This window comes from Megascapheus bottae, unplaced genomic scaffold (genome assembly GCF_031878675.1).
Source record: "Megascapheus bottae isolate mThoBot1 unplaced genomic scaffold, mThoBot2.hap1 HAP1_SCAFFOLD_43, whole genome shotgun sequence".
Classification (NCBI taxonomy): domain Eukaryota; kingdom Metazoa; phylum Chordata; class Mammalia; order Rodentia; family Geomyidae; genus Megascapheus; species Megascapheus bottae.
The window spans coordinates 1,288,216-1,315,079 of NW_028327392.1; the positions used below are offsets into that span (position 1 = coordinate 1,288,216).

The following is a 26,864-nucleotide window of genomic DNA, read 5'->3' on the forward strand; positions in this document are numbered from 1 at the left end:
AAGCTTGGGAATTGCATCCATTCCTACATTTCCAAAGGTCTTAGGCTCACCTGGCCCAAGGCCAGGGCCCAGGCCTTGGCTAGGGCACAATCCAAGGCCCAGACTCCAGCTGCAATGCCAGCTAAGGCCCAGGCCCCAGCTGCTAAGGGTGCTCAGGCCACAGCCTCCTAAGGGTGCGCTGACTTCAGCCTCTAAGCTGGAGGGCTCTGTGAAGGCCCCACAGAGAAGACCTTTGTCTGCCAGTGTGATGACAGGTGAACTGCTGTGGCTCCCTGGCTGCCATCTAGAGGGTGGGGTGTGGCCTGTGTCAATTCTACCAATAAACCTGAGGCAGGAAGACAAAAGTAAATCAATGAATAAATAAATAAATAATGTTTTTTGCCAGTCCTGGGGCTTGAACTTAGTGCCTGAGTACTGTCTCTGAGCTTCTTTTTACTCAAGGTTGGCTCTCTGCAACTTCCCAGCTTTTTGCATGTATGTGTGATACTGGGAATTCCAACCCAGGGCTTTACATGCTAGGCAAGCACTCTACAATTAAGCCACCTTCCCAGCCCACAATTTTAATTTTATACTGTAGTCCATGACAACAATTTAGAAATAAAAGTATGTTTTTTATTTAATTATGTCATTTAAGTTCCTTTCTGCAGTTAGCAACAGAAGACAAATTTAAACACACATACACACACACACACACACATACACACACACACACACAATTTTTAAGATACTTAGCAGAAAAGGAGGAAGACATTTGTAGTGGAATTTTATGTGAAAAATTCAATAATATCATTTCTGATTTGCCTGTTTGATTCTCTTGGTTTTTGCTCTACAGCTGTCCATCATTATGATACCAAGTGAATAAGAAAAAATAGAGAAAGCTATTCCCTTACTGGCGTGCTATCCAAAGTATTAGATTACTATGTTGGGTGTAAATCCTGAATTTGCTACTTTACTAATTTTTTGATATATCTAATTGTCCAAACTTCTAATTTCCCAAGAAAATAGAAGTAATGATAGTACTTGAATTATGAGGACTAAATGAATTTACTATTGAAGAGCTTCTAGGCAGTATGATTTATTATGATTGGGCTCCATAAATGTTACTATTTTTAGAATTATCATGAATAACTCTCTAAAGTAGCTACCGAAGTATACTAATAACTTTGCTCTTCTATGATATTGAAAAGTCTATTTTCGTTTTTAAAATTTGTGTGTTCATGTGTGCATATGTATGTATGTGTGTGTGTGAGAGAGAGAGAGCAAAAGAGAGAGAGAGAGAGAGAGGGAGAGAGAGAGAGAGAGAGAGAGAGAGAGAGAGAGAGAGAGAGAGAGAGAGAGAGAGAGAGAGAGAGGGAGACAGAGAGAGAGAGAGGGAAGGAGAGAGAGGGGGAGAGCCCATACATGCGGGAATGTACCTGGGTAAGTGCCCATTATGTGCTTGAACTGAGGGACAGGGCACTGTCATGAGTTTTTTTGGCTCTAGTGTAGTGTTCTACCACTTAATCCACTTCTTACTTTTTGGGGGACGTGATTAACTGGACATCTGAATCACATACATTCCTGACCAGGCAGTCTTTGAACTGTGATCCTCAAATCTTAGCCTTCTGAGTAGCTAGAATTACAGGCATGAGGCATTATCTCCCAGTTGAAGCATCTTTGGAAAATCTTTTCTGCATTACATTTAATTAGTACATTATATTTAATTAGTGGTTTCAATTGAACATGTCACTTTCTGAGTGCAATGCATGTTGATCCATGCCACGCCTTCAATCATTTTTCCCAATTTCTCCCAATCTTTTCCATTTCTCAAGTTACCTAGGTCCATTTTGATATAAAATTCCTCACCCTTCCTCTCTCTCTGGATCAATCTGATGTAGGGTATCTGAGCTGTTTCCATAACATGGTTGTATAGTAATTAGTGCATCAATGAACATGGAGGTATATATATATATATCTTTATTGTATACTGACTTTCAGTCTTTTGGATAAATTCCCAAGAGGGTTACTGCTGGAACATAAGTAGTTCTAAATACCTATCTTACCTGAAAACTCTTTTTAAAATTTAAAGATCTTGTAACATAGTGTATTGGAAATAAATTATTTTCACTATAGACTATTAGAGGGAGAATGATGTAAATTATATGCATATTTTTCAGCAGTACTTTTTTATTTTTCTGCTGTTCATGGGGTTTGAACTCTGGGCCTGGGCACTATCCCTTTGCTCTTCAGCTCAAGGCTATTGCCCTGGCCCTTGAGCCAGGGGCCACTTCCGGTTTTCCTAGTGGTTAATTGGAGATAAGATTCTCATGGTCTTTAGTACCCTGGCTGGCTTTGAACCCAGATCCTCAGATCTCATCCTCTTGTGTAGCTAGGATTACAGGAGTGAGCCACCACTCCAGCAATTCTGAAAAATGGATACACAGGGAAGAAAGAAAATGAGTTGAGAGAAGAAGGCCAGTAGTTGTGGAGACATACAATTGGTAAATTCATAAAGTAGCCAATTCAAGATTATGATGTATGTACATATGTATACATGCATTGATGAGTTCATAGAAACATACACACTCTGAAGAGAGGTTACTATTACCAATATATAATTTATTTAATAAACATACAGAAAAGTTAAACTGTGATGGGTATATAGTGTGTTTGTCACTGAAAGACTTCTTCAAAGAATATATCTACAGCAAAGTCTGGACGATATATGTTCCATGTCTTTTCTTTATGTGGATTGTCCAGGTCAGCTCGTGTTAAATAAAGTCTAAGGACAGGAAAAAAAGTCATTACATTTTCTTTTAGGGCTTACAGTATGTGATTGTAGTTCTTAATGTACTATGTTATTTCTCTTCTCGTTTTTTTGCCCTTATGGTTTTTCTCATGTTGTTACTGTGTGTGACTTGTTACCTGGTATATTGTATACACATTTATTTGTTTATTTGAAACAGGGAAGGGAAGGGGGGAAAAGAGAGGACTGGGAGTTGGAGGAGGGGACAAAAGCATGAGAAGGGGTACAATTATATGAGAAGTAATGCACCTACTACCTGACGAATATAACTGTAATCCATCTTTACATTCTCCCGACATTAAAAAAAGAACAATAAAACCAAAACAGAAGAGTCATCCAATAGCACACCCTTGTTTACAAAGAGACTTGCTGGCTGCAACCAGGATTTAAGTCCTACTTGTCTTCACTACTTAGCCCATTCTGCCTCTTTGGAATGACATAAAAGACCTTAATCTTCAGAACAAATTGATCAGTCACAACGTGACTGTTAGAGAATTACTGACACCCACTTTGAGCATATTATTTAAGTGTTTTGTAAAACTTTTTAAATTTCATTTGTCAGGTAGTAGGAGGTGCAGGTCTTCTCACACATTAATACACCTTCTCATGTGTTTCTCCCTGTTTCCCTCCACCCACCCCCTTCCAATCATGTTGTTTCCCCCCTTTCCCTACTTCAAATAAACAAACAAACATATATTCTAAGTGTTTATAATTGACAAAAGTTACCAAGGGGCTGGGAGTTTGGCCTAGTGTAAGAGTGCTTGCCTAGCATGCATGAAGACCCAGGTTCAATGACTCAGTACCACATACATAGGAAAAGCTGACAGTGGTGCTGTGGATCAAGTGGTAGGACTCTAGCCTTGAGAAGGCCAAAGGACAGTGCTCAAGCCATGAGTTCAAGCCCTAGGACTGGCACAACAATTACCAAGACATAATTGGGTGTATAATGAAACCTAGTAATTAAATAGTGTCCTGGGGTTTTTTTTGTATTTGTCTTTGTTTTCATTAATGTCAATAGTGGGGTTTCTACTCACGACCTTGAGTTCTCAATAAACTTTCTCTGCTCAAGCTGACCCTCTCTTACTTGAGCTCCAGTTGCATTTCTGATGTTTCAAGGACTCATTGGAGATAAGTGTGACATAGACATGCCTGCCCAGGCTAGCTTCTGACTGTGTTCTTCAGATCTCAGCCTCCTGTGTAGCTAGAATGACAGGTCACTGAGCCACCAGTGCCCAGCTATATCGCCCTGAATCGGTGAAATGATGTTTTTGTCTAATCCACAATCTCATCAGTGTAAAAAAGATTTATCAAGCAAGGAAAAAATGATACCGATTTTACAGAAATGACTACAAAAAGGAGGATCCAATGTTCTTATAATCTCCAATGAGGTGATGGTGGTGGAAAGGACAAAGCTATCCTTTAGCAAGAACCAGTTTGACAAGAAGTAACAAGTAAACACCCTGCCTTTGTTGAGGACTTTGCTCAAGAGACAGCTGGACACGTAGGAAAATTGATAGAATTTTTCCTTTAAATGCAGAGTTTACTCTTTCCAAAATCAAATTGTATGTGAGTTACAAATCTGTAGAAATGAGGCTTTCTTGCTGTTGTCTTAATAGATTTGAGGTATTATCAGGCCCAGTTCAGATTTCAAGAGAAGTCTGGCACTGGATGTAACCAATACTATCCAGCACCACTTCTGGCTTTTTCTATGTATGTGGTACCGAGGAATCAAACCTGGGTCTTTGTGCATGTTAGACAAGCACTCTACCACTAGGACAAACTCATGGCCCAAGGTCTTCATTCTCCTCTCTCTCTCTCTCTCTCTCTCTCTCTCTCTCTCTCTCTCTCTCTCTCTCTCTCTCTCTCTCTCTCTCTCGGTGGGTCATGGGGCCTGAGTGTTGTCCCTGAGCTCTACAACCCAAGAATGACACCCTACCCTTAACCCAACCCCTATTTCCCTTTTCTAGAGGTTAATTGGAGATAAGAGTCTCAGGTCCTTTAGCGCCCAGGGTCGCTTTGAGCCTTCATCTTCAGATCAGGCTCTTGAGTAGCTAGGATAATAGGCCTGAGCCACCTCCCCCAGCTCCAAGGTCTTCATATCTATCCTCACACTTTTATGATAACATGGCAACAGTCATTTCTGCCTTGATATGAATGATCTAGAAAGTGTTTTTGTTTTTACCACCACAGGTCAATACTCCTGAAAACTGAGTCTTTGTAGGTTTAGGAATGAGTTTCTAGATAAAGTAGTAGGTTCTTAGCAATAATACATCATTCAATCATGAGGAAACCTTTTCAAAGGGGAGGTTAACCAAACAATGCTTTTGAAATTGTTAATACTTCTCAGGCCTTAAAACTTCTGTCCTACATGGAAATGTGCCTACAGCAGAAGAAAGCCAGCTAAAGCCTCCCTAGACTAATCCCACCAATCATGACCCAATAAAGTGACATCCACCTAGACCTTTCTATATTCCAGGAACCGGGTAGATGTACACTTTGTGAGAGAACTTGATCATTACTATGATCTGGGTAATTGCCTCTTCACTGACACATTGCCTTGTGGTAGGGGATAGGAAATGTTTGCTTAAGCAATTCTTTATTTTTGTAGAAAATGAGCTTAGTATAGTAGGCAAAGGAATTGCCAATCTGTCTTACAATCTGTCCTTACCTGTTTTTCTCTATGAGAGATGTATGGAACCACATGAAGAATGCACAGTCATCATAATAGGAAGCTTCTAAAAACACATGATTAAAGAAAGAGGTGATTTGTATAATAAAATGGATACCACAATGAAACCTCCCATGGAAAACCTGCTAAGGTCACACCTGGCCCTCAAGAGAATGTTATTTGCTTCTAAGGTTGCCTTGTGTCCCTCAACTGTCAGGTATCGGTTTCCCCTGGATGGCTCCCCTCCATCCACTGGCCCTGCAAGATGTGCTGCCTTTCCCTTCTCTGTCATAAACTGCTTCTCTTAATCACTGTGTTGTGTTTTCATGCTTTATTGGTGACTTATGTAATAAGCATATACAACCTTCTCTATTCAGGGTTTTCCTAGAGTGATTAATTTGATAGAAAGTCAAAACACAACAAGTCAGACAGCAGCTATAGGTCAACTGTCAGTACAAACAAGTTTCCTGTGAGGAGGATCCATGGTCACCAGTGGGACAATTAGACATGAAGCCACTCCCCACCAGGGTAAACAATCATCCTGTGAAAGACACACTGTACAGCATCCACAGCCATTTCACCTGGAGCTCCATCACAACAAAGCTGGAATGCATGGTCCTGTCCAGAGACAGAGTCCTTGAGAGTCAGCCCAAAGACATAGAACTCACATCTATTTCCATAACTGACAGCTAGTTTGAATAATTAGGCATCAATATTGGTGATGGCTAGCTACACAAGAAGCTGAGATCTGGAGGATCAAAGTCAGCCATGGCAAAAAGTAAAATATTGTTTCCACGTTAACCAGCAAACAAACAGGGCTGGAGGCATGACTCGAGTGATAGATGTTTAGCCAAGCAAGTAAACCAAGCAAAAATCCAAACCAAGTATCGCCAAAAACAAAACAAACCAGTAATCAATAATTTCCTCATTTTTCACAAGCATGCCATCCCATCTTAACCCTTAATAATCACAAAACTAGCTCTCATCAAGACCCCCTGCACCAGGGGAAAAAACCACAGTGTTTGTTTAGAGACACTAGCTAAGCAAGAATTCACAGTGGTTCTGTTATCCAAGGGGAAACATTGAAATGGAGAGACTTCCCAGGTGGTCACTTGCTTCAACATTCACATTCACATCTCATTACCTAAGACTGCTCAGCAGTGAGCAAGCAGGTAATGAAGGAGGGCATACAGAACACATGGAAGTTCTTACTCAGAGTAGGAATAGATGATTTCATAGAAAATCATTATAGTCATATATGACACTCAGACATGACATGTACGGCTGATCCATTAAAATTACACAGTCATACTAATGATAGCAAGTCAATAGATAATTATGGACAGGAAAGTAAAATCTCCCTCACATTTGGTAAACACACTGATCATGGCGTGTTTAAAAGATAGACAAGATAAGTGTAATTACTCTTATGGAAAGTCAACAATGTCGGTTTCTTTGTACCATCTTTGCTTTCATCTTTTTCTCATTTGATAAGTAACAGATATCAATTGCTTACAATTCAGAAGAAAGTGATCAGAAATATTTTAAATATATACAAGAAATCCTGATGACTTTGTTTTGTGTTTTCCTCCCCTTCCCGAGACATGCATTTTTATCTGTCCTTTCTATTGTAGGGAACTGCAGCAAAGGAAATCGCAAACCCAGACCAAACAAAAGAGCATACAATCATGCAGGATACTTGAGGACTCACCGAAGAAGAAAATTTTACTTTTACATCATCACATAAGTCCGGACAGTTGGGCACCAAAAAGATTGCTCTATTTGTATCAATATCATGGACAACCTGTTAATGAACACATGGAATTAGGAACTCAAAGTGTTGCCAGCGATTAGTATTATTTTTCACTCATGAAATCATCCTTAATCCATTATATACTCACAATTTCATAGCTCGGTAATTTCATATAGAAAATAGCAGTAATTTTTTCTGAAGTGGTAAAGGTACTGGGCTCCAAATGTTTGATAGCTATCTTAAGACTGTACTTGAGAAGCAAAGTATTCATTTTTGACAAGTGTCTTTTTGTTTATTGTAATGTATAGAGGGGTTACAGTTATATTCACCAGATAGTAGGTGTCTTACTTCTCACACATTGATACCACCTCTCATGGTTTTGTCCCCATTTTCCTCCCCCAACACCTCTCCCAATCATATTGTTTCCCCACTTCTCTTTCCTATTTTAAATAATCAAATAAACATACATACAATATACCAGGTCACAAAGTCAGATATAGTAACAATATGAGATTAACCAGAAGGAAACTAAACAGAAGAGGAATAACGGAGTGCATTAAGAGCCACAATCACACAACATAAAGCTCTTGTTTCAATATCCTAGAGATCCTTTCATTTAGTCTCATCCTATATGACAGGAGTTTCTAATGTAATACACATGACTGTTCTATGTGAATCATCCGATTTTTATATTCTTTTAAGGATGCGCTTTTAACTTCAGTCTGAAACAGTATATTGATGTTCAAGAAGCAATGAATAATTGACCCCACTTTCATGACAAATATTATGTTGCTGATGAGGTCAATGAGCCATTCCAGTGAATGGAATGACCACAAACAGGTCAAGTTTGGGGATTAACAACTATGAAATCATCCCATGTATTACTCTGATATTCATATACCATCATAGAATAAGAAGAAAGCTATGCTAGGCTTCAAGAAACATACCCACAGAAGCTCTCACATGATTTTCAAGTTTTCAGGAAGTTTTCTACATATAGAACAATATGAAAATAATATATTGTTTTCAAGCTTTGTAAGGAAGTGTGCAAGTGTGTCATATGGGAGGGCAGTATACAGCAGAAAGTTTGAATAAAAAAGCATATTCTAGAAAGTAGAATTTCAGTTGGTCACTGGAGGATTTTAGTAAAGGAGGAATAATATAGGCCTGAGAAGAGAAACCAGCAAAAATATCAATGAAACTGAGAATTTTATTCCATGTGCCAAACAGATGAGTCAGTCTTCTCTAATGGGAATTTGTAGGTCCAGATATTGATGGAAATAGCTTGGCTACACTAGGGTTGTTATGTATTCAGAGCTTAAAATCCAGGAAAATAAGAATAAATATGGGCTAAGAATTGATAGGATCAGTGTCCTATGTGACAAAGTGATTTGAAAATGGTCACTTTTTACACTGATTTGATAACTCATAGATTAGAGATTAAATTCAAATATATTACCTAAACCTCACAACACACTACACTTGTGTGCATGTACAGAAGTTACAACAGGAATCATTCTGAAAGCTTCCTTTGGGATTAAAAAGGAAATTTGCCAATTTCTCCTAGAAAAGGTGCACAGTCTTGAGAATTTCTTGAACATTTCAGAAATGGCTGTGGGTAAAGAGGCATCTCCTCAGTCCATATGCTGTCTCTACTGATCTCAAGGTGACAGCCAACAAAACATCTCAATGCAGTCACTGAGCCCATTGCTGAGTGGACAGATTCTGCATCACTCTTTGAACCTATGACTTTCCACTTCCACAAGTGCCAAGGAGACCTTCAAGAACACTGCATTTGAGAATCAGAGCTTTGTAATACATGATCAAAATGATCAACAGGAAGATCATATGGCAAATACTGACATGATGTATGCATTTAAAGCCTCGAATAATTCCTGGGGACATTCTTAGCATTTGTGGGCACAAGTGAATTCGAAGCAGCAGTAAACTGAAGCACAGTTTGACAATATCTTTCAAAAACTCTTTGGAACAAGGCTCTGCTTTGCATCTGAACTAAGCAATGACAACTGGAATGGTGACAGAGGGCAAGAGCTGTCTCTTTTTGGTGAGTGTTACCTTGGGGAAGACCATCATGCCACTTGACTGGGAACTTTGAAACAAACATGAGAATTCTCATTTATGAGCTTTGGCTCACCGTGCAGTTTTGGCGAGTACAAGTAAATATAATCTTGTGCTGCATTATTATTTCAATTTTCAGGTCTGCTCCATTTCCTTCTCCTACTCCTGCATAAAAGTGAAAAAGAAAACGTATATGTTTTTTAGAGTACAGAGCAAAATGTCTTGCCAGTTAACTCAATGGAGAATAAAGAGAGAAAATATTGGCCAGCTAAGGTTGTGGGTTTAGTTAATCATTTGATCTTGCATAGAATTTGTCCTTTACAAATGGTTTCTGCCTCTTAAAGCAGTTCACAATATTGCAAAGAAAGAGAAAAATCATTATATCTTAATCTTCTACAAGATAAATTCTTACTACATCACCATTCCAGGAAAAAAAAAACATTGGGAGCTTCCAGAATTTCTTGCTTATGAAATGCTACCTTTAGAGTTCTATCATAATAATCTAAATTTAATTTTCTCTAAGTCAAATTTATAAATCAATATCAAGGATAATATTGGTCAGGTATACCCAAACAATCCTGTTTGTGTACATTAGAGACAAATAGTTCTATGCCATTTTAACTTATACTTTTAGTATCTTAGGTGGTTACACAAATGGGTTTACATTAACCAATCAGTTTATAAGTACAACATATCTTGATGGATATATCAACCCCTATCCTATCTTCTCCATTTCCCTAGGTTCATGGGATATATGTTGTTAAATATTATGGCTGCATTCCCCTATTCTCTCCACATTAATCTAAATTCCTCCTCTATATAGACATAAAAACCTATGACTCTATAGACATAATGTTTTATTTCATAAATTAATGTGTTTCTATGACATACAAACCTTAGCTTCATTGTGATTAAGTTCTAAATACTAAGTCCCAGTGATTGTAAATAGAGATTGCCTCCTTGAACACTTGTATGTTGAACTTGTCATTTAAAATATGATGTAAAAATCAACGTTAATAAATTCTTTTTTTAAAAAAAGAAAAGGTTAAAAAAACCTAATGGGTTGTCAGCCTGACAAAATGAGTGTGCTCAGGAAAAGCAACCAGGGAATCATTGGGAAAATTCACCGAAGTCAGGCCTTAGGTTTAGCTTCTTTAACCAGTTTGTGCAGAAATTTGCAGGCAAACCAGCAGGAGGTGTGACATTCCATTGGAGTTACTGAGAGATGAAACTGCTGCCACATATTCTGTTCTGCCTGATTCTACCACCACCCCACAGCCGTTTCCTGAGAGGACTGGAACCAAAAACTCTTGATGATGGGACATTCTGTGCTAAACTCAAAGTCCCCTAGTTGGTTCCAGCCATTATGGTGACTCTGGATGGGTGAATTTTCCATCCAGTGCTGGACAGCCTAGATGAGGGAGATGCTAAATGGGTATGAGGACTATGGGGCCCCCAGAGGAACCGTAATCCCCACCCGAGGGATATGCATCTACCGTTGACCGGTGTAAGCATTTGCATGAGGTGCAGCTAAGACTGCGAGGAGACAGCCTAAACAGCCATCAGTCTGGGGGTCTCCTGAGGGACACGCCCAATAGCATGGATGTTGGCATCTATGAAAACCATTCCCCCGCAAATAGATGCTTGGCCTCAGCAGATAGACAGATACATGAGCCAGTGGGTCTTGCTTCTTCCTCAACATGGCCTCCATTCTAGGAATCAGGGCCTCTGTCCCCCCTCTCAGGTTAGTGCCTACCATAATTCAGATATTGCCTAAATCCTTGCCCCTCACTTATTTCAAGATGACGGGAGGAGATCGGGGACATTCTCCCCCTCCCTGAATTCTTACTGTAAGAATGTGCTTGCATCTTGTAAGTAGGTCACTAAGCAACACATGCCTGCTTGCGTTGATATGCAAACATCCTACTACCTGGCCTCTACCCCAAGCAAACATCCTACTACCGGACCCCCTCCCCCGAGCAGTTCCTATACCCAATCCCTCTCCTGAAGAGGCATATAAACCCTTGTGTGAAAAATAAAATTGGCAGCTTGATCAGGATGCTTGTCTTGCTGCCTTCTTCATGTCTCCTGTCCCTTTCATTCCTCCCTCTAGGTTCTTGGCCCTAGTTGATGTCCCACTGGATGGGATACTCTTTCACTTTGGAATATTTATAATTAATTGGGGATAAGTGTTTTCTATCTGGGTTGGCTTCAAACCACAATCCTCAGTTCTCAGCCTCCTAAGTAGCTAGGATAACCAACGTGAACCCAGGGTGTGTGACCTTTTCCTCAGTTCAAATGGCCCCTCTTCCTTTAGCCTTTCCTCCAAGATCTGGTTTCAGAGTCCACAATGAAGTTTTTCCTTTCAACCTTGCCTATTTCACATTAACATGAAGCATGTCTGATTGGGTTTTCATCTTGCCTTGTTTTGGTGTCTCTTAATTTCATGGATCAAACACTATCATCAGAAAGATTTCTGATGGAAACATGGCTTTTGCTGCACTCTCCTCTCCCTTGTTCCAGTTGTCCAACTGCTTTCTACTGATATCCTCTAGCAATAAGCCACTGAAATGCACAAGTACAATGTGCTAAGCATTTATTTTCCTCACATTTAAACAATTTACATCACACAAAGGAATTTCATCCTTGAAAAATACAGACAAAGCTGGGCTCAGTGGCTTCCATAGTAACCATAGCTTCTTAGTGTCTGAGATCTGAGGATCAAGGTTCAAAGCCAGCCTGGGTACAAAAGGACCTGAGACTCTTATCTCCATCTAACCTCCAGAAAACAGGAAGTGGGGCTTGGCTCAAGGGTACTGCAGAGCTCAGGGACAACACCCAGGAACAGGGGTAGGGTCGTAGCCTTGAGCTGAAGAGTTCAGGTACAACTCACAGGTTGGGCTGGAAACCCATGATCCCCCCATGCACCCACCGACAAAATACAGACAAAATGAAGTGAAAATTCTCTGTCTCACCTTCTTCTACATGTTTAGGTTTCTAGCTCTAAATAAATAACCTCTTTCACTATTTTTCTAGGCCAGCCTGGGTAAAGAGAGACTTCATCTAGGAAAAGAGTAGAGCGGCCCAAGCCTGTAGTCCCAGTTGTGGGAAGACTGAGATGAAGAACCCAGGGGAAAACTTTGGAGAACTGGGTGGTCTGTGCCAGTCTTTCCAGCAATATTGGGAAGTCTAAAGTAGACAGTCTCATTTCTTGGAAACAGCACCAACTTGGCAGTTGCTAGAGGAGTCTAGTAGAAGAACAAGTTCTCCAAACCTGTTCTGTGTCCATGGAGATTCAGGTGTGAGTGTCAAACAAGGGCAGTCAGGGGAATCCAAGTGCTGCCCTCTAGGAACCTTGTCAGTACTACCTAAACCTGGCCTGCAACAGAGTCTAACTTTTGTATGTGCAAGTAGCAGAGTTTGAAGTCTGGGTCTTGAACCTGCTCAGCTTGTCTAGCTGACACTCTATCACTTGAGGCATGCCCCCATTTTACTTTTTTTGGTTGCAATTGGAGACTCAGAGTGGCTTGGGATGGCTTCAAACTGTGGTCCTCCACATGTCAGCCTTCTCAGTAAGGAGGCTTTTAGGTAAAGAGCCTTGAGAACCCCTGCATTGTAGTTGGTTTTTTAAAATCTAAGCACTTATTTGTCTTTTCTGCTCACAACCCAAGCTGAATTCTAGAATATGACCTGGCCAAAGGTGGTAACAAATAAAATAAGGCATCCTGATGGAGAAGATAGTGAGGAGATGCTTAGAGGAGGAGGAAAGAGAGAAAAGACTATAGTTCTGAGAAGAAAGGGCCGCTGGAAGGACTGGCCAAGAAAATGAGGCAGGGCCAGCAATGCTGAGATGAACCATGAAGGAGAAATCAGTCTGAGAAAGAAGGACTCTACTGGGTTCTTTAATCTCCTCTTCTCCTATGAAAAAAATCTATCCTAGGTTGAGACAAGAACATCGAGAACAGAACGCAAGGGGTAGAACCTCCCCTCAAGTGGAAATGGGTAAGTGATAAGAGAGGCATCTAAAGAGAGCTGACATGGCAGCTCAAGAGGGAGAAGGTCACATGCATTGACCCTTAGCTGTGATGTAGGATCATTTGCATAACATAAGCAAAACCCTCCCAAATAGTGGATCGCACATCCTCTTGTCTTCTCCTTCCTTTCTAAAGCACTTACCTTGGATGGAGTAAATCACAAACTTCACAATTTTAAGAGGTTTTTTCCCTGGCATTTCCCAGTTCAACACATTCTTCAAGATGTCAAAGTAGTGGACATAGCGACTCTGTAAAGCAACAAAAGCCTCCACTTTAGTGGGAATGCCAGATGTAAAGTCATTATCCTAATTTCCTTCTCTTTTTCACCTTGTGAACAGCAGTAAGAAAGGAAGACAACATTTAGAATGAGCCCTTACATTATCAACATTCTTATGTGTTTTCCTCATTGTGGAAAAAGAGCCCAGCTGAGACTTGCAGACAGTAACATGGAAAGAACAAGCCCTTGCTTCTAGGCTTGCTTATGACCATGAGAACAGTGAAGGTGCTGAAACAGCGATGACAAAATCTGTTGTCATGCACTAGAGAAAGGACTATGGTTTGGGAGATAGTTCCTCATCAGGAGGAATGACATCTCCACATAGCGGCACTAGATGATTGTGTACCCTTAGTGAGGGGTCCTCTACAGAGAAGAGATTTTTTATCTGCCTTTTTCTCCAATATGTTTTTTTTGGTAAGGGAACCTTTCAATACTCTTTGGCTCCTAGCAAGTTGCTCAAACAGGATTTCTTAGAATTCTCTTTGAGAAACTCCAGATGTCTGATGATGAACCAACTGAGAAGAGTTCATAAAGTGAACTGCCACATTTCCAATTAGCAAAAGCACTTGTACTGCATGTGAGTGGCTGATGTCTGTAATCCAAGCTACTCAGGAGGCAGAAGCTGAGAGGACTGAAGAATAATGCCAGCCAGGGCTGAAAACTTTGAGATAATCCATCTCTATATACTTAGCCAGAAGTTGAGCTAGAGATCTAGCTCACCTGATAAAGTGCCACTTATGAAGAGTTCAAGCCTACTGAGCAGCAGGCCACTGAGTTTAAGCCCCAGGATGGGCAAACAATGAAAAGGCAATAGTGAGAAAGATGCCTGAAAATGCAATAGGGCAATGCAAGATGCAATAGGGCAGTGCTGTACCACTTCGCATCTCCAACTCAGGCTGTTTTGGTTCTTCATTAGAACTAAGAATGAAAGGATTTCCTGCCAGGGCTGGCTTTGAAACACCATTCTCAAATCTCAGCCTGTATCTAGAAATACAGACAGGTGCCAGTCATCAGTGTCGGGTAGATGCTTTGTAGTTGTTGGATTTTTTTTTAAGAGTACATATGTTGGGTGTCATGCCAAACTTCTTGTGAGGTAAAAGGACCTGATGAATAGAATTTCCTTCAAAGTAATCCTGGTTGAGGAAAGAAGAGTAGGAAGGGTGACCCAGGGTTTGAGAAGAGTGGGGAAGGAATAAACAAAGCATGACTGTAGGTTGGGATGATGATTGCAGGATACACTGTATGGTTCCATCTTTGTGTGTTAGAATTTGGATATGAAATGTGCACTTAAAAGGCTCATAGGTGGAAGGCTTGATCCCCAGTATACCAGCAGTGTTCAGAGGTGGGTATGGGGAAGTAATTATATTATGAGGCTTTTGACTTTATCCACAGATTCATTTGTTGAGGGCTTCCTAAATTTAAAGCTTTAGTAGGAGGTGGGGAAAATGTTAGGAGTTGGGGCCTCATGAAACCAAAGAAGTCACTGGAAGGATGGATCATGTCGCAAACCCTTCCTTCTCCTCAGCTTCCTGGGAACCTTGAGGTGAGCAATCCTTCTCCACGATACCCGCCTCCTTGACATGATTGTTCAGTGTCAGTGTAGGCCCAAAGTAATGGGATCAAGTGGCCTTAAAGTAAATCCTGAAACTGTGAGCCCAAATGAATCTTTCCCCACTTTAAGTTCTTTGGTCAGTTATTTTTTTTATAGTGACCAACACTCCAATCCAATATAATTGGGATTTTTCATATTTTCATAATAAAGTATTATCAGAAGAAAATAGGACAACAGTGGATAGTTTAAACAATGTTAAGAATATGGCATGAAAGTATATGATAATGTCTGCTGGAACAAGATTTGTAAAATACTTATTTTCCCAGTTCATTCTGTTTTCTTCTTTCATACTCCCATTATCTCTGTGTGTCTTTATCTCTCATTCTTGGTCTGAGGATCTCTCGTTCTTCCTCTTCTCTGCACTATTCTTTCCCCTACACTGGGGTCATCACAAAACCATCCTGGCAGTGTTCTAAAGACCTTGAATTGCTCATTGCCTTAGCAAAAACTGGTGAAGGATCCAATCTCTCTTTCTAGGGAAACCAATGGCTAGTAGATCATCTACTAGCCAGAGATCATCTTCAGGCATCAGAAAACCTCAGATATTTGACCTTCCTTTTTGGGAGGGGACTCAATTCCAGAAGCTGTAGGGAATAAAGAATAAGAAATGGAATGTGTGATGCTCTGTTGAGAACTGTTGGGAGCCAGAGTGGAATCAAACTGTACCTTGATTTGCATCAGACAATTGCTTTATTGTCTTATGGTTTTCTGGCCTTATTCTGTTTAAATGACCTGAGATTTACCATATGAATGTAACACCTGGAAGTTCCCTGGTTTCAAGAAGGGATAGAAGCCTTGAGTTGAGGATAAACGGGGCTGCAGTCTTTACCTGGGCTACAGACCTACCAACCCCATGTGTTTGTCTCTCTTCTATTTTTTCCAGTCCCTGCCCCGTATTTCAGGAACCCCAATTTGCTGCCCGTAGGCCCCAACAGAGAACCAAGCCAAGTAGCCTATGAGGCTACAGATGTGGGCCTCCAAAGATCAGGAAATGGTTAGGAGTCACAAGTCCTCTGCCATCATTGATTGTTAAAGAAGGGTTACAGATGCGACCAGGCTAAATGTGCCACTAACATCTCCCCATAAATAACTTTGTGACAAGAGAAACTTACTTGGAAAGGAGTTTCTACTCCTTGAAACTGACTGCTCACATTTCTGTCAGTTCTGCGCTCCCCGAAGTACTCCAGGCTGTCCTACAGAAAAGGGGTTAATACAATCACAGTGCTTATCTGTCCTCTTTGGACAGAGCTACTTATGAACTTTCTTAGTTCCTAGCTTTTTAAGTGGCTAAGATTACAGGCACAAGTCTACAATGCCCACCTTTCCTTTGATTCTTTTAAAAATTACTTTATTATTTTTTTGAAAGGTCTTTCTAGCTCCTTTGCCAAATTACTGATTAGCTCATTAGTTTTGGGGAGATGTTAATTTTTGAGCTTCTTGTATATTTTGGATATTAGGACTTTGTCAGATATATTGTTGGTAAAGATCTACCAGTCTGTTGGCTGTCTTTTTAGTTTAGCACCTATGTTCTTTGCTGTGCAGAAAATTTTTATTTTGATATAATCACATTTGTCAAGTCTCTCCTACTTTCTGTGGCCTTGCCACTATTTCCAAAAAGTTCCTGCCTATGCCTATCAGTTCTAATATTTCTCCTACTCCAACTTGCAATAGTTTCAGTGTTTCAGGCCTGACTTTGAGGTCTTTAAATTCATTTGAGTTGATATTGGTGCATGGTGATAAACAAGGATCCAATTTTAATTTTCTACATATGGAAGTCCTAATACCAATTATTGAAAAGACTATATTTTTCCATCACACATTTTTATTGTGCCTAATTTCTTTATATATATATATATTATTAAGATGCTGGAGGGGATGTGGCCAGGAGGGATCATTATTACACAGTTGGTGGGAGTGCAAACTCATTCAAGCATTATGGCAGCTCCTCAAAAGACTAAACATAGAGTTCCCCTATGACCCAGCAATTCCAATACTTGGCATTTACCCAACCGTCCAGAAACAAGGACACACTAAAGCCACTAGCACAACGATGTTCACTGCAGCACTATTTACCATAGCAAAGATATGGAACCAACTCTGATACCCTTCGATTGATGAGTGGATCAACAAGATGTGGTATTTTTACACAATGGAATTCTATGCTGCTGTCAGAAAAAATGACATCACTCCATTTGGAAGGAAACGGAAAGACTTAGAAAAAAATCATATTAAGTGAAGTAAGTCAGACTTAAAGGAATATATACTCAATGGTTTCACCTATTTGTCATAATCAGTAGAAACCTTGGGCTCTCCTAGCAGCGATTTGCAATAGAGCAAAACCTAGATACATAAGGACATACAGTATGTCGCTAAATGAAAGGACCTATAGGAAATAGAAACAAAAGCCATAAAATGAGTGATTGTTGTCCTTAATGTACTATGTTATCTCCCATTTCTTTTGCTGTCCCTTAGTTATCTCATATTTTTATAGTATTTCACTTTGTTATCTGATATATTGTATATATGCATATTTGGTTATTTGAAATTGGATAGGAAAGGGGCAAAAACAAGATGAGGGTGGGAGTGGGGGGAGGGAAATGGGGACCAAGACTTGAGAAAGTGTATCAATGTATGTGAAGTAATGCACCTTCTATCTGGCGAAAGTAATGTAACCCTCCTATTAATTACAATAAAAATATTTTTAAAACTCATTATAAAGGTGTTGTACAGAGAGGCTACAATTACATAAGTCAGTTAATGAGGATATAGCTTTTTAGAAAACGTTGATTCTTATTTCTTAAATACGGAATTACAAAGTCACGTGTATATCCTACAACATTAAAGAAATGGTAGGAAGGAAGTAGTGGGTTGAGATGGAGGGAGGAGAATGATGAACGAGTGACCTTACTCACAATGCACTGAATTCTCAGACTACTTTTTTGAATGGCAACTACTTATAGATGGTAAAAAATATACCTTAAAATGCTGTTCTTCTTAGTGATTCTGAATTTGGACATTCCTTTGCATTTGTGTCTTACTGCTCTCACTATAGGCTTGGCCCAGAACAAGAATACAAGGGTACAAGTCCAGTAAATAACTGCATATTAAACAAGGCTGCATTAATCCATGCTTTCACTTTCACTTAATCACCATGAGCTAAGCATTTCCTTAATATTTTACCATGAATGCTTCAGAACTAGCAAATTCAATACATATAAAAGACTAAGTATCAAAACCTTTTTCCTACCTTTGCGGTTAAAAATGTGCCAGTGGCAAGAAGTAGAATAGATATCATTGTTCCTGTTCGTCCTAGAAAAGAGCAGAAATGAGTTCAAGAAACCTTTGTTCCAGTGTAAAAATACACTCACAAATACTCATTTGGTATTGGTACTGTTTCTTCTGAAGTGCTGCTGTCTCAAAATTTCCAGTTGAGAAATATTAAGACTTTATTTTTCATTAATGTAATGAAAAGAACGCTGGTCCTCGTGTATAATTCCAGATTCCCAGGTGGGAAGATCAGGATGGTTGTGATTCTAACCAGCTTAGGCAAAATAAGCAGGACCCCATTCTCAACCAGCAAGATGGGCCGGGTGCTTCACATCTACAGCCCTCATTGTGTGGGAGATATAGAAATGGGTTTCAGACTGATGCCAGCTCAGGAAAATGTAGGATACTTTATCTACAAAAAGCATTGAAGAAAAACAGATCTGAGCATATACCTGAAGTGGGAGAATGCTGGCCAAGCACGTGCCAGGTGCTGAGTGCAAATGCAAGCAGGAACCCACATTACCAACTAGAACTGTAGTCCCTATGTAATTGTATTATTTGAATTGTATTGTGAACATTTGCAAACATAAGAATATAGAGAGACAAGCATAATGAATACGCATATTCCTATTCCTCAGATTATGTAATTCTAAGTATTTTGCTGTAGTGTTCTTGCTCACTTTCTACCTCAGCTTACATGCCTGCTTTTCTCTCTTCTCCCTCTCTCTTTTCCTCTGCCTGTGTGTGTGTGTGTGTGTGTGTGTGTGTGTGTGTGTGTGTGATAGTGTTTTGTAGCAAATACTTTGACAATTATAGCAAATCCTTGACTTCTTCAAATCACTCATCCTCTAAGTCTCTTCTGTTACCTTCTACTTATATCTTAGTTCTGTCCTACAAAATTTAAGTTTGAAAATATGTTCTTTTCTCTTTCTATATTCATCCTTATAATCTAATTTTTAACATACCCTTTCACCTGAAAAGTACAAATTTTTCATCTATTCTTTAAACATTTTTTTCCACTGGAGGAAGAACAGATTTATTATCTTCATGTACAGAGAAATCAACATTGCACATCTAACCCAGCTTAGTAGCCAATTCCTTAGCCTTTGCCTCTTCCAGCTTGCCAATTTGAGTCACATATTTTGGACTGAGGACGTGCCTTCCCAATGAGGATAGATCTCATCGTGAGTATATGTCTTGGGAGCTTCAACCCATGAACTCCTTTGGCTTCTTTTGATCAAGAGAAGGTACTCTACTAATTCAGTCATATTATTTCTACTTCTAGCCTTTTGTTTGTTAAACAGAGACAACCATCTTAGGGATTTTTTCTTGCCTGGGTTGCCACAAATCTCACATTCTTGAGTAGCATGGGTTACCAGTGCCTGGGTGAAACTTTCACATAGGCAAAAACAAAGTATCTTAAATGCCAAGTGAGAAGTCATCCATGTTGAGGTCTGGTTCTCAGAAGATATGCAAATGGCTAATTGATACCTAAAGAAATGTTCAACTTCTTTAACCATAAAGAAAATACAAATAGAATCTGTGCTGATTTCATCACACCAAGGCAAAATGGAAGTCATAAATAAACAACAGCAAAGGCTGGCAAGTATGGAGCAGAAAGGTGAGAATGAACTATATTAGTATACTGTTGGTTGGTTTGAAATTAGTCTATCCACTAGAGAAATCAGTATGGAGGGTCTTCTTCAAAACACTAATCATAGACTTACTTTGTAAGTTTTATAGGTCTTATAAGTTACAAAGTAACTTCTCATTTTATAGAATATCTTGTTTGTGACTTTGGATGTGGTGAGCTCTGTGTGTGTGTGCTGTGTGTGTGTGCTGTGTGTGTGTGTGTGTGTGTGTGTGTGTTTCATACATTTTACTACAGAAAAATCTCAAACCAACAATTTAATGGTACAACTTAAAATGCTGGAAAAAGAGTACCAAACCCAACCAAAATCTAGTAGAAGGAAACAAATTATTAAAAGTAAAGCAGAATCAAATGAATTAAGAATCCAAAAAACCCCAGAATCCACAAACAAGGAGTTGGTTCTTGGAAAAAATTAACAAAACTGAGAGACCCTTACCAAATCAGATCAAAAAATGAAGGGAGAACACCTAAATAAACAAAATTATAGACAAGAAGGGCAATACAACAACAGAAATTACCAATATCCAGAGCATCCCAAGGGATTACTTGTCAAATCTTCATGCCAACAAATTTGAAAATCTAGAAGAGATGGACGAATTTCCAGCAAATATTGAAATAACCAAACTGAACCATGAAGATCTAAATCTACTAAACAGACCCACTTCAAGTAATGAAATAGAAAAAGCAGTAAGAGACCTCTCATCCAAGAAAAGCCCAGGACCTGAAGGATTCATAGCTGAAATCTATAAGGCCTTCAAAGAAGAGCTCACACCAATACTCCCCAAAATCTTCAATGAAGTTTAAAGTGAAGGCTCTCTACCAAACCCATTCTATGAAACCAGCTTAACCCTCATGTCAAAACGAGACAGGAACTCATCAAAGAAAGAGAACCAGAGACCCAGTTCTTTAATAAATATTGATGCAAAACGGCTCAACAAAATATTGGCCAATCAACTTCAACAACTCATCAAAAAATTATACACTGTGATCAAACAGGACTGATCACCGGGATCCAAAGCTGGTTCAATACATGCTAGTGGGTTAATATAATTCATCACATCAAAAGTAGCAAGGACAACAATCACATGCTCATCTAAATAGATGTAGACAAGGCATTTAACAAGATCCAACACCCCTTGATGCAAAAAGTTCTGGAGAAAGTAGGAATCATGGAACATTCCTCAGTATAATCTTACACGACCACCCTACAAACTAGCATAAAAGTAAATGGAGAAAAGGTAAAGCCATTTCCTCTGAAATCAGGAATGATACAAGGATGCCCACTTTCTCCAGTCCTGTTCAATACAGTATTAGAATTCCTAGACAGAGCAATAAGGCAAGAGCCAAACATAAAGGAAGTTGAAATAGGGAAGGCGGAAGTGAAACTTTCTCTCTTTGCAGATGACAGGATTCTTTTTTCCATACATCTTTCATTGTAATTGATAGAAGGATTAGATTATATTTATCAGATAAAAAGTGCATTACTTCATCTTGATTTCCTCCCTTCCCTATCCAATTTCAAATGACCAGTTAAGTATATATAAAATATATCAGATAACAAGGTGAAATATTGTAATAATATGAGATAACCAAGGGACAGCAAAAGAGATGAGACATAACATGGTACATTAAGGACAACAATCACTCATTATATGGCTTTTGTTTCTACATCCTGGAGGTGCTTACTAGATTTTGTTCTATTGTAAATCTCTGCTAGGAGAGCCCAAGGTTTCTACTGATTATGACAAATAAGGGAAACCATTGAGCATATGTTCCTTTGAGTCTGGCTTACTTCACTTAATATGATTTTTTCTAAGTCTTTCCATTACCTTACTAGTGGGACAATGTCATTATTTCTGACCTCAGCATAGAATTCCATTGTGTATAAACACCACATCATCTTGTTGATCCACTCATCAACTGAGGGACATCTGGTTTGGTTCCATATCTTTGCTATGGTAAATAGTGCTGCGATGAACATTGTTGGGTTCGTGGATTTAGTATGTCCTTGTTTCTGGACAATTGGGTAAATGCCAAGTGGTGGAATTGCTGGATCATGGGGTGATCTATGTTTAGTCTTTTGAGGAGCTGCCAAACTGCTTTCCATAGTGGTTGAACAAGTTTGCACTCCCAATCACAGTGTAGTAGTGATCCCTCCTGGCCACATCCCCTCCAGCATCAGTTGTTATTAGATTTCTTGATCCTGGCCATTGTAACTAGACTGAGGTAGAATTTTAGAATTGCTTTGATTTGCATTTCTTTTATGACCAGAGATATTGAGCATTTCTTCATGTGTCTATAGGCCATTGTTATTTCTTCTTCAGAGAACACTCTCTGTAAGTCTTTGGCCCATCTTTTAATGGGATGGTTGTTAATTTGGAGATTAGTTTTGGAGTCATTCAATTTTTTGAGCTGCTGATATAGTTTAGATTTGAGGCTCCCAAAATACAAAACAAAACAAACAAAATTAAACTAAATCATAGACAAGAATGCAAATACCACAGCAGAAATTACCAAGGTACAGAACATCCTAACGGAATACAGTTCTAACTTTATGCCAACAAATTTGAGGATCTAGAAGAGATGAATGAATTTCTAGCCAATATTAGCATACCCAAGCTGAACCAAGAAGACCTAGTCCAAATAAACAGACCTATGTCAAGTCCCGAAATAGAAATGGCAATAAGAGACCTCCCATCCAAGAAAAGCCCAGGGCCAGATGAATTCACAGCTGAATTCTATGAGGCCATCAGAACAGAGCTCACACCAATACTCCTCAAGCTCTTCAATGAAATTGAAAGTGAACACTCTTCTGCCAAACTCATTGTACAAAGCCACCCTAACCCTCATCCCAAAACCAGATAGGGACTCATCAAAGAAAGACTCATCTCTTTGATGAATATTGATGCAAAACTGCTCAACAAAATACTGGCCAACCATCTTCAGCAACTCCTCAAAAAATTATACACTACGAAAAAGAATTATACACTATGCTCAAACAGGATTCAGCACAGGGGTGCAAACCTGGTTCAATAGACACAAGTAAATTCCTATAATTCAACACATCAACAGGAGCAAGGGCAAGAATTCCATGATTGTCTCAACAGATGCAGAAAAGGCATTTGACAAGATCCAACACCCCTTTATGCTAGAAGCTCTGGAGAAACTAGGAATACATGGAACATTCCTCAGTATAATAAAGGCTGTGTATGACAAACCCACAGCTAGCATTATACTTAGTGGTGAAAAGCTAAAGCCATTTCCACTAAATTCAGGAATGAGACAAGGATGCCCACTCTCTCCACTTCTCTTTAACATAGTATAGAATTCCTAGCCAGAGCAATAAGAAAAGAAGCAAGTAGAAAGGGGATCCAAACAGGGAAAGAGGAAGTGAAACTTGCCCTCTTTGCAAATGACATGATTCTTTATTTAAAGAAATCTATAGATTCTACTTGCAAGTTGCTTGAGCTGATTTGAAACTTTGGCAAGGTAGCAGGGTATAAAATTAACCCTCAAAAATTAACAGCCTTCCTGTATACCAGCAATGAGGGGATTGGGGCAGCAATCAGGAAAGCAACTCCGTTTGCAATAGCCTCAAGGAAAATAAAATACATAGGAATTAATTAACTAAGAATGTAAAGGACATTTATGATGGAAACTTTAAAAACCTGAATAATGAAATTTAAGCAGATAAACTTCCCAGGCTCCTGAATTGGAAGAATTCACAACATGAAAATGGCAATCCTGCCAAGGGCTATGTACAAATTCAATGCAATAATCATCAATAGCCCAATGTCATTCTTTAATGAAATTGAAGAAGAAATCCACATATCATATGGAATTATAAAAGACCCTATATAGCAGAAAGAGCAACTCTGAAGGAATATCAATATCAAATTTCAGACTCTATTACAAAGTTATAGTAATCAAAACAACTTGGTACAGGCACAAGAATAGGGCAGAGGACCAATGGAATCAAATTGAAGGCCCAAAAATGAACGCACAAACCTATGGCCACTTAATCTTTGATAAGGGAGCCCAAAAAATAGAATGGAAGAAAGACAGCCTCTTCAACAAGTGATGCTGGCAGAACTGGTTAAGGACCTCCAGAAAATTAAAGTTGGTACATTCTATGTCACCCTACACTAGGATTAGTTCCAAATGGGTCTTAAAAACTTTACAAGAAGGAATAGGAGATACACTAAGTCCCCCTGGCACAGGTCAAAACTTTCTTAATAAAGACCAAACAAGCACAAAAAATTAAACATAGTTAGGACAGAGGGGAATGCATTAAATTGTAGAGCTTCTGTAGGTCAAAGGACATAGGTAGCAGGTTAAATAGAAAGCTCACAGAGTAAGAGAAGATCTTCACTAATCATACAACAGACAAAGGCCTCATATCTAAAATATACCTAAGCTACAAAAAAAGAATCATTCCAAAATTAAGCTCCAAAGAAATAACCATCCTATAAAAAGATTGGCCAAGACTTAGAGTCTTCTCTGAAGAAGAAATAAGAATGGCCAATAGACACATGAAGAAATGCTCAACCTCTCTAACCATAAAAGAAATGCAAATCAAAACAACTTTGAGATTCCACCACACTCCAGTTAGAATGGCCATGATCAAGAAATGCAATAACTACAGATGTTGGCTGGGATGTGGCCAGAAGGGATCATTACTACACTGTTGGTGGGAGTACAAACTCGTTCAACCACTATGGAAAGCAGTGTGGCAGTTCCTCAAAAGGCTAAACATAGATCACCCCATGACCCAGCAATTCCACGACTTTGCATTTACCTAATAGTCCAGAAACAAGGACATACTAAAGCCACTAGCACAACAATGTTCATTGCCACAATATTTACCATAGCAAAGGTATGCAACCAACCCATATGCTCCTCAGTAGATGATTGAAACACCAAGATGTGGTATTTATACACAATGGAATTCTATGCCGCCATCAGAAAGAACGACATTACACGATTTGTAAGGAAATGCAAAAACTTGGAAAAAATCATATTAAGTGAAGTACTGAAAGAAACATAGGCTCAATGGATTCCCATTTGTAATAATTAGTACACATCTAGGATGCCCCTAGCTGAGGAATACCGTAGCTCAAATCCTACACTCATAATGCCATATAGGATGAGGCCAAATTAATGGACTACTAGGACATGGAAACAAGAGCTTAATTATAAGTGACTGTTATTGTAATGTATCATGTTCTTCTCTCTACTCTTGTGTTGCCCTTTGGTTAATCTCATATTGTTACAGTATCCCACTTTGTTACCTGGTATATTATCTAGATGTTACTTGTGTATTTGATATAGGGGGAGAAAAATCAGGGGAGGGGTTGGGCAGAGGGAAATGGGGACAAAAACATGAGACGGGATATAGATGTGTGAGAAGTTTGGCACCTTCTATCTGGCAAATATAACTGTAACCCCTCTATACACTAAATTTTTAAAAATAAAGTAGATAATCAGCTGAGCAAAGAGGTATATGCTATGGAACCAGAGAATCTCCAAAATGGGTTAAGAAACAACACAAATAGCAAGACAATACATTAACCTTTCCTAAAGCAGGACAAAGAGGGAGGTATGGTGGCCATTTCTGCCATTCAGCACACAGAGGCAAGGGCAGGAAGATAACAAGCTTGAGACTATATAGGGAAATCCTGACTCAATCAAAACCAAACAAATGCTCACAAAACACAAAGCCAGCCATAGTGGCTGTATTACTAGCTATTCAGATATAGACAATGGGGAGGTTTGTCATTCAAGGCAAGCCCAAATCTATACAAGAATTCTTCTCAAGTAAAAAGTAGAGCATCACAGTATGTATCCACGACCCCAAGTGTGTGAAAAAGTTAAAGAGGGTCACAGTCTAGGCCTTTCTGGATTCAGGATGAAAAGTGAGAACCAATGTGAATAATGACTAAAGCAAACAGGTATGAGGAATGTAAGTGGCTCCAGTAGTAAAGGGCCCCAGGACGTGTGAGGCCTTGGGTTCCGACCATATTAATGCCAAGAAACAATACAAAATCACCCCACACTCCCAAGAATCAAAAGGCAGTGTGGTAGGACACAGTACTTGGAAAGACATTTCTGAAAACGAAACCTTAAAATGGCCAACAGATTTATGAAACAATTCTCAATGTCACTAGGTAACAGGGAAGAGCATCTTAAAAGCCCAAGGTGAGAATGCATTTGTTAACTAGCTTCATTCAGCATTCCACATTGTATATAAATAGGAAAGTATTACATTTACATGATACATAAGTGCAGCATTGTCAGCTAAAGAAGAAAAAGGCATCACTGCAAATGAGATACAAATGCAATACCATCCTGAAGTTGAACACTGTTTGGGGGAGGCAGGTATGCATGGGTAAACCAAAATGGAAGAAACCCATATAATCAGCAATTAAGAGAAGTAGCTCATTGTCCTCCCTTCTTTACATTAGTTTTTCCTTTATTCTTCCCTCCCCTTCTCTATTTTCCTTTTAGTATTCTTTGCTTCTTTCATCCTTTAAACACAATATTAATATGTTAGCAATGCTGAATCTATCTGAGGAGTAGCAGTAGGTATCTTCCTACTGCCCGTCAATATTTATTCTCAACTATCTTTTTACAAAGGAGACAGAAAGGAAAGCATCATTACCTTTTCCACCTTTGCAGTGAATTATGATGATGTTGTGAGGATCCTTGGATAACCAGGCAATGACTTCTTTAGAGAAG

At 39.2% G+C, this 26,864-nt stretch overlaps 1 long non-coding RNA gene across 2 annotated transcripts; it reads right to left on the reverse strand.

The window, feature by feature from the left end:
• Positions 1 to 2,628: 2,628 nt before the first annotated feature.
• LOC150039970 (uncharacterized) lies at positions 2,629 to 26,864 on the reverse strand. Of its 2 annotated transcripts, none has more exons than XR_016534132.1 (4): positions 26,788 to 26,864; positions 18,456 to 18,517; positions 13,462 to 13,567; positions 2,629 to 2,761 (listed from the first exon to the last, which is right to left on the reverse strand). It is a non-coding gene; the product is annotated as an uncharacterized LOC150039970 (long non-coding RNA). The 2 variants fall into 2 exon arrangements; XR_016534131.1 differs by lacking the exon at positions 2,629 to 2,761 and adding an exon at positions 7,162 to 7,257.